This window comes from Salvia hispanica, chromosome 4, assembly GCF_023119035.1.
Source record: "Salvia hispanica cultivar TCC Black 2014 chromosome 4, UniMelb_Shisp_WGS_1.0, whole genome shotgun sequence".
NCBI lineage: Eukaryota > Viridiplantae > Streptophyta > Magnoliopsida > Lamiales > Lamiaceae > Salvia > Salvia hispanica.
In genome coordinates, this window is record NC_062968.1 from 6335239 (window position 1) to 6343153 (window position 7915).

Consider the following 7915-nt stretch of genomic DNA (forward strand, 5'->3'; position numbering starts at 1 on the left):
CTCTCTCTCTCTGCCACGTCAGCAGTACTAAAAATCCACCTGCCACATCAGATTTAGGCTAGCCATAGGCCAGCCACAATAAAAATAATTCAAAAAATACTACATTTACGGAATTAAACACAAAATACGAAATTAAATTTATGACCCATATACGGGAAAAATTCGTTAATTTTATTTAAATAAAAAAAAGTACATTAACTAAAAATTACATAATAAAAAAAAAATCGGGCTTCCACACACGAGCCACCGCCCCACTCTACTCCTCACTAATTTATTAAAAAAATACATTAAAAAATGTTAGTATGCCTTGAATCCGTTATAGTTTGCCGCTAGCCGAACGGGGGTCTCGCTATGACATATTTCTATTTTAGGTCTTAATTTTGTATTGAGTCTAGCCTGTCGTCTGTGTGCCTATTTAAAAATTACATAATTAAAAAAATCATGAAAAAATACATTAAAAATGCAATAAATAAAAAAAATTGCATGAAAAAATACATCAAATTTTTTTTAAAAAAAATTTAAAAAATAGCGTTGGCCGATCGCTGGCCGATCGGCACGCCACAATGGCGGCCAGCGCATCGGCCAGCGTCAGGCGATCGGCTAGCCCACGCCGCTTTTTTCGCCGATTTCGGGCTGGCCTGCTGCAATGGTTCGGCTAGCGACGCGAATCGGCTACCCAACCTCCAAAATATAAGCTTCTTCTCAACATCCCAATTTAGCCACATCTTTTGAAAAATTACCTTGTTTCGGAAGCACCAAATGTTTAATACCCGCACCTTTATTTTCTTTTCCTTCGTTTTTTTTTTTAAATATCGAACTAAGGATGTGAAGTTCTCCGTTCATGAAGAATTAATGAAACTCGAGCCTGTTGTTGTGAAATTTTAAACTTTTAAATTCAAGTAAAAGCTAAATAATCAAATGAACTAAAAGTATTGGAAATACATTGAAGAATATCAAAATTTTCGAATAACACTTCTTATGCAATAAGCGAACAACTAGTTAAGAAAAAAATATATATATACATAATGTATGGAACGAGGCTTCAAGAAAAGAAGAGATTGAATGTGCATGAATCAAACGTCCTCGGGCCTCTTCCTCCGGGCCGAGAGTTCGCGGCCGTAGCCGATCAGCCGTGGAGCCCGAGGCATCAATCCGCCCCGGACAGCAGCTCGGCAGCCCAGTCTTCTCCCAACCTGCAAGTAGAAACCAGCTTTAGCTACTAAAGAACAAAAGAAAACTAAAGGGAACTCTTACCATAAGGAAGGAGACAACATCTCTTTAGTTGAGAGACCAAAGACTTACCCAAAAGGGGCAGTCCAGCCTGCAATCCTCCACACCAATGCAGCACCAATGCAGCACCTGTTTCTCACCAGCCACAACAAACAATTGTCAATTAATATCCATGTACTAAGTACTCAAATAGAGCCATCTCTCAAGTACATCTTGCTGCAGAATCATAGTCAAAGGGGATTCTCTGCAAGATGGGAACAAAATAGTATAACAGCCCCAATTAATCCCCCATAGTACCTCAAGAATTCTGCCTATAAAAGCCCCTCCACAATACTTATGAACCCCCTCCACACCACCTTTAAACACCAAAAATATCGAAGGAGCAAAGAGAGTGAAGGGAGTGACAGTGAGCCTAGGAGCATCTCAACAAGAACAAGAGGGATCCTCTGGCAAGGTAATCAAAATACTCCACTGTGCATCATATTAGAACCTCATGCTCCAGAACTTAGGGCTTTAGGATTTCCACATCATAACAAATAGTGCAAGCGAACCATAGTCTGCCGCATAGACCAAGAACAATAGCAAATCATAGCCATCTTTCTACAGCATTCACTCATGGTAGTTCACGAACCCAGCCCAACAATTTAATAAGCTCTATCCAAAAAAAATCAGCAACAACTTATCATAGCTACTACCCCAAAACTCAAGCTAAATAGACCAAGCTTTAGACTAATAAAAAAAAAAAGAGAGAGAGGAACTTAGCTTCAAGGCCGACCGACGGCGGCGGCGGCGGCGCTGGTCTGCAAAGCGAGCCGAACAGCGTCAGCTTCAGCCAGAGATGGCAGTGACGGCGCTGAGTCGCCGTGAAAGGATGGGAGGCAGCAGCGGCGATCCGCGATGACGGCGATAGAGGATTCGTCGGAAAAAGCCAGGAGAACGCCGGAGGCAGGGAGAGAGAGAGGCGACGCCTCTTTCCTGTCGGCGACTCCGCCAGTGAAGGATGAAACGACGATGGAACGGGAGGGCGCGACGGAGATGCCGAGGGCACCGCCGCGACTCAAATTGAGAGTGTCTCACGGAGCCGCGACGACAGCTCCGCCACGCTGAGCTCATGGTCGGTGTCGACGCCGGTTTCGGAAGGCGGTGGGGATGAGACGAGAGATTTTGAGAAGGAGGCTATGGTTTCCTGTTGATTTGGGAATTTTGTTTTAAGGAGAGAGAGAGAGACCGATGGATTTGGGGGGGGAGGCATCAATTTCTCCGGCGGCGCAAGGGAGGCGCCGACCGGAGTAGCTAGCGGCGGATGACGGGAGGCGCCGCCGGTCTTCCCTTCCAAACTAGGGTTTTGATTTTGGGAATGAGTTTTAGAGAGAGGGGAGGGGGGAGCCGATAGTTTTGAGAATGAGGGAGGGGTCGATGGGTTATGTGAAGAGTTTTGGGCTTCTCTTCTTTTATTTTGTTTGGGCCTCAATTAAATTAATAAGATGGGCTGGTGATGTAGGTATTAATTTGAGCCTCTAATTAAATTGAAGTAGGTATGAAGAACCTAATTAAATCATGGGCCCTTCGATGTTATGGACTTAATAATTAATAGTCCGCAAATTAATTCTACGAAGATAAGTCTAATTTTTCCGGAAATTAGCAAGAGTGCTCAAATGATTAATTTTAAGAAATTACGATACGCTAACGATGAATAGACCTCGAGTCTATTTTAGTGCTTGAATAAAATATATAGGAGGTAACGCTCTTTCGTTAAACGAATAATTGGTAGACCTCCACACCAAGCTAAATCGCAAGATTTATTTAGTACTCAAGGACTTTTTATGAATTAGGGAAAAAGGAATAAAATGATCACGCACTTAGGATGCATCCATGTTTAAGCTTAACGGATATCTCAAAATCTAATTAAGTATCATTTTATTTCCTAAAGGGACGTCTTCGAACGTCATCTAAGACCAAGTTAAGGAAATTTCGGAAGGAGCTTTAGCTTTTGAGGTGGACATTTCTTTCAAAACGTGATTTCAGTATGAAAATGTGAATCTTTGCTCAAGTATGTTGTCATGCCATGTTTTGTTTTATGATTACCTATCTGCTTGGCTATGCCAATTTAAGTTAAATCGAATTCGGGTCCCAGTAGGGCCGCAAACCCTACTCGGACTAGTGTACACATAAGGGGACCGTGAGCTAACAAAGGAGTTGGCCGGTCCAGTGACCGTCGTGGAATGTGGCCACATTCCCGGTTCACATCAGTTTCAGATATGGTATATCTATGTTACGAGATTGCGCAATCAAAATCTTTACTAAAGGAAAAGTATTTAGTGACTCGGATCCTTTAAGTAAAACCCCGTGATCACTCAACTGTGGCATTGACAATTAAAGATAGAACTATTTTTGGCAATGTGCCCACTGAGTATATCAAATACTCAGCCTTGCATGTTATTTTCAAATGTGCAGGTTGAACGTGGACGAGTAGGCGAAGGTGTTGGGACAAGCATTTTAAATAAGTAGTTAGGTAGCCCAAAGTAGCATGTCTTCATACGTGCTATTTTGTCTTGGACTCTTCCGCTGCAAATCTAGAGTTATGTGCTAGAAAGCTATGAACTTAGTCTTGATACTCTGAACACGTTTTGACTATGTACCCATATGCCTTTGATACTATTGATTTAAGTGATTTCATCCTTTTTATGTTGTCCCTTGATTATTGAGAATTGTTTAGTCGCGAAATAGCTACGCTCACTAGCACTAGGGAGTTGTGGTCGTGACAAAATGGACCAAGAAATAACATAGAACATCAAAGTCCAATTTTTTTTTTTATCAAACTGAAGAAAAGGTGTGTTAAAAATATCATAGAAAGCATAGAAAGCATAATACTAGATCCAGAAGCAAGCACAAAAAAATATGTCAACAACTGCAGCAAAAATAACACAAGCTACATGAAAATTTACACCTGAAGATGACGTGGGCGACAGTTTCATGATGCTCCTTACAAAAGTTATAGAGAGTATCTTTAACACCTGGAAAGCCGAACTTGAAAAGCATGTCTTTAGTACTCTCTCCGTTACATAGTAGTGGAGTCATTTTGCCATTTTGGTACGTTCCATAGTAGTAGAGTCATTTCTCTTTTTAGTAAAAGCCAACACATTTCATCTCACATACTTTACTCTCTCTTCATCTCTCTTCCTTTTTTATTTCCTACTTTATTCTTCCTTTACTTAACCCATTTAACATATTTTTTCTTAACTCGCATGACGAAAAGAACTGCCTACACTACTATGGAACGAAGGGACCCAAATAAGTTTGCCCAGTAAGACAAACTAAACTAAAAGTTATGCACTTGACAGGTCGATATTTCCCTTATTTAACTAAAGAGTGAACTACATAAATGGTACCTGATCTTTCACTTTCGCATATAAATGGTACCTGATCTTTATTTTATATCGTTTTTGGTACCTATTAATCACATTTTTGGTATCTGATGCAATTTTCACCCCAAAATACCCTCTAAACAAATTCATTTTTCCATTTATGTCATAAAGGGTATTTTGGGCATTGACAAAACTAGTACCAAAAGAGATATTATAATACCTTCTCTCATTCTTCTCACTCTTTATACTATTATTATTAATTAATATTATTATTATTATTATTTTGATGTTATAAAAATTTATTTTTTAATATCATTTAAATTTATTTAATCTTTATAGTTATAATTATATTTAATTATTATAAGAATATTATTGTTATAATAGTAAAAACTAGGAGTAGTAATTAATAAATAATAATAAAGTATTATTTTATATTAAATTAATAACTATTCAATAGAGTCTTAATTTAAAATCTAAAATTGTGAATTGTATTCATAATGATAAAGAGTTGAATATTTTAAGTTAGGTGTTTCAATCCTAAAATAAGTTTAAATAATTTAATTAAAAAATTTCAATTGATTTAATTACTTTAAATAATTAATTTAATTAGGTGTTTTGTTATTAATTTATATTATGAATGCAATTAGATGTATTAGATGTATGTATAAAAAACTAAAAAGAAAGGAGAAAAAGAAGAGAAAAGAAAAAAGAGGAAACATAAACTAAGGAAAAAAAAGAAAGAAGAAAGGAAGATAAAATACTAAAAAGAAAGTAGAAAATGAAGAAAAAAGAAAGAAGAATAAACTAAAGAAGAAAAAAAGAAATAAGAAAGGAAGGAAAAAAATCACAAATTTGGTTCTATTTAATTAAAATTTCCTAAAATATCCTCCATAACAAAAAAATCACATGTTTAGTACCTAGAATTATTTTTGTCATGGGGTATCAAAAATAATATAAAATAAAAATCAGGTACCATTTTTGTGCGAAAGTAAAAGTTCAGGTACCATTTATATAGTTCACTCTTAACCAAAAGTTATCTACTTGACAGGTCGATATTTCCCTTATTTTATTAATTATTGTGAGACCCAAATTGTAGATAAAATGTCGATATTTCCCTTATTTTATTAATTATTGTGAGACCCAAATTGTAGATCCAAGGATTTTATCTATTGAACATGCATGTCCTTTTATATTGACGAGTACAAATGTTATTCGCCTAGTTATTAGACTCTCTACTTATTTTAATGACCGGAAATTATGTCTGAAACTTCTATATGGTGATTGTGGTCATGAAAGCAAGTAATGCACACGTCATATGAAAAATAATAATAAAAAATGCTGGTAAGCAAGGAATAAAAATAACTACTTATAATAAAATTAATTATTACTGAGCTATCTAAACTCAACGTGAAACCAATTTAAAATATAATGTGCTTATTAGGTAAATACAATAAGGACACAAATACGATAATGTTATACTTTAATCCAACATTTTCTTGCGTGTTAATATTATATTTCAAATCGTACCAAAAAAAATGTGAATTTAGTACCTGTGAGAGTGCTCCAGGAAAGTACTCCCACTGATGAGAAGCCTCATGAAAAGGACCACTTGTGAGTAAATTTAAATCTACCTAATATTTTCTCCAATAATAAGTACAGTTTACAATAAGAAAAATTTAATTGGTAAAATATTTAAATCTACCTAATATTTAAGTTCCAAGTTTTGAATCAGCATGGCAACAAGTATTTTAGAAAATTTTGGCAAAACACACTTTTTTACGAAGGCGAGAATTTTTAACATACAACTTAAATTTATTTTAATTATTCCATATATAGCCTTAATGATTTGCTGTATATATAAGTAGGGGAGCACTAGGGTGCCCCTTATTCAGAGTCACAACGTACATCCAATATGGTGCTGCCATGTGGCACAAAACATGTAATATTTTAAACACAAAAATGCAATCTAGTTGTATATGCATTTTCGCATATTGCATTTTAGTTGTATATAAATTGCATTTTATAGTATTGAGTTTTGCATTTTCACATAAATTGCATTTTTTATTGTTAAGTTTTGCATTTTCACATATAAAAATGCAATCCGCATATAACAAAAATGCAATTTAAACAGTCAATATCTAAAATGCAAAACTCAACAATAAAAAATGCAATTTGCATATAACAAAAATGCAATCTGGCGAAATTCATTTATAGCTTCTACAAATATATATTGCATTACAGTGTTTACAATATTGAATTTTTTGTGCCACATGGCAGCACCAGATTGGATGTACGTTGTAACTTTAAAATTAGTTGTTATACTAGTACATCCCTATATAAGTATATTTTAAATGGGAAGTGATCCATTGCTAACTAATTAGCAATCTCAAACTAAGACTAAATTTTAGCCATTAAATTAGAAGATTTAGTGATTGAAATAATGCCACGTGAATTATATTTTTAATTAAGAAAATTAATAAATAAAATTAGAGGGTATTAATGTCAAATCCCTCTCATTAAAATCATCTTAAAACTTTAAATTTATGTAACTCTTTCGATTTAAATTATTTTTTCACAAAAAATATATCAAATTAAAGATAATTTTATAAGGATTCCAAAGAGATCTCAATTGCATATGTTCCGACGACGTTCGGATGATGAAATTTGATATTTTTTATTTTAGTTTTCGTAAATGTTGATAACCAGATTTTTATCAACAAATACATCAAAAAATCTCAATAAAACCATGTAAAAATCTCAATAAATATGTGTTGATATTTTCTTGTACTAGTGTTGATATTCTTATGTCATATTGTTGATATTTGTAATACACTATGTTGATATAAAAAAACATTCACGAAAATTATCATATGATAACATAATGACGATATTACCATTTTGTTGATATTTTGTCTACTCCCTCTGTCCCATTGAAGATGACACACTTTTCTTTTTAGTTTGTCCCACTCAAGATGACTCATTACTAAAAATGGAAACACCTTTAATCTCTACTTTATTCTCTCTTATTTTACCCTCTACACTCAACACACAAAAAATAAAGCTACATAAAATCTGTGCCGTCCAAGGAAGGGGTCATCTTCCTTGGGACGGATAGAATACTATTTATTGAGATTCGTAAGATTTAATCTCATCCACTCATTTTAAAATCTAAGGGTGGAGATTTAGTCTTGATTTTAGATTAGGGTGCTATAAGCATTAGAATATGACCCTATTTGAAATTATTTATTGTTTTTCATATTTAGCTCATTATTTAGTTATTTAGCGTTGATTCATTATCAAAATAAATATAATACATAATA

The 7915-nt window shown here is 34.6% G+C and overlaps 1 long non-coding RNA gene across 2 annotated transcripts; it reads right to left on the reverse strand.

The window, feature by feature from the left end:
• Positions 1-919: 919 nt before the first annotated feature.
• LOC125219400 lies at positions 920-1987 on the reverse strand. 2 transcript variants are annotated; one of them, XR_007176127.1, is made up of 2 exons: positions 1303-1987; positions 920-1193 (listed from the first exon to the last, which is right to left on the reverse strand). It is a non-coding gene; the product is annotated as an uncharacterized LOC125219400 (long non-coding RNA). The 2 variants fall into 2 exon arrangements; XR_007176126.1 differs by having other exon boundaries at positions 1255-1987.
• Between the last annotated feature and the right edge of the window lie 5928 nt (positions 1988-7915).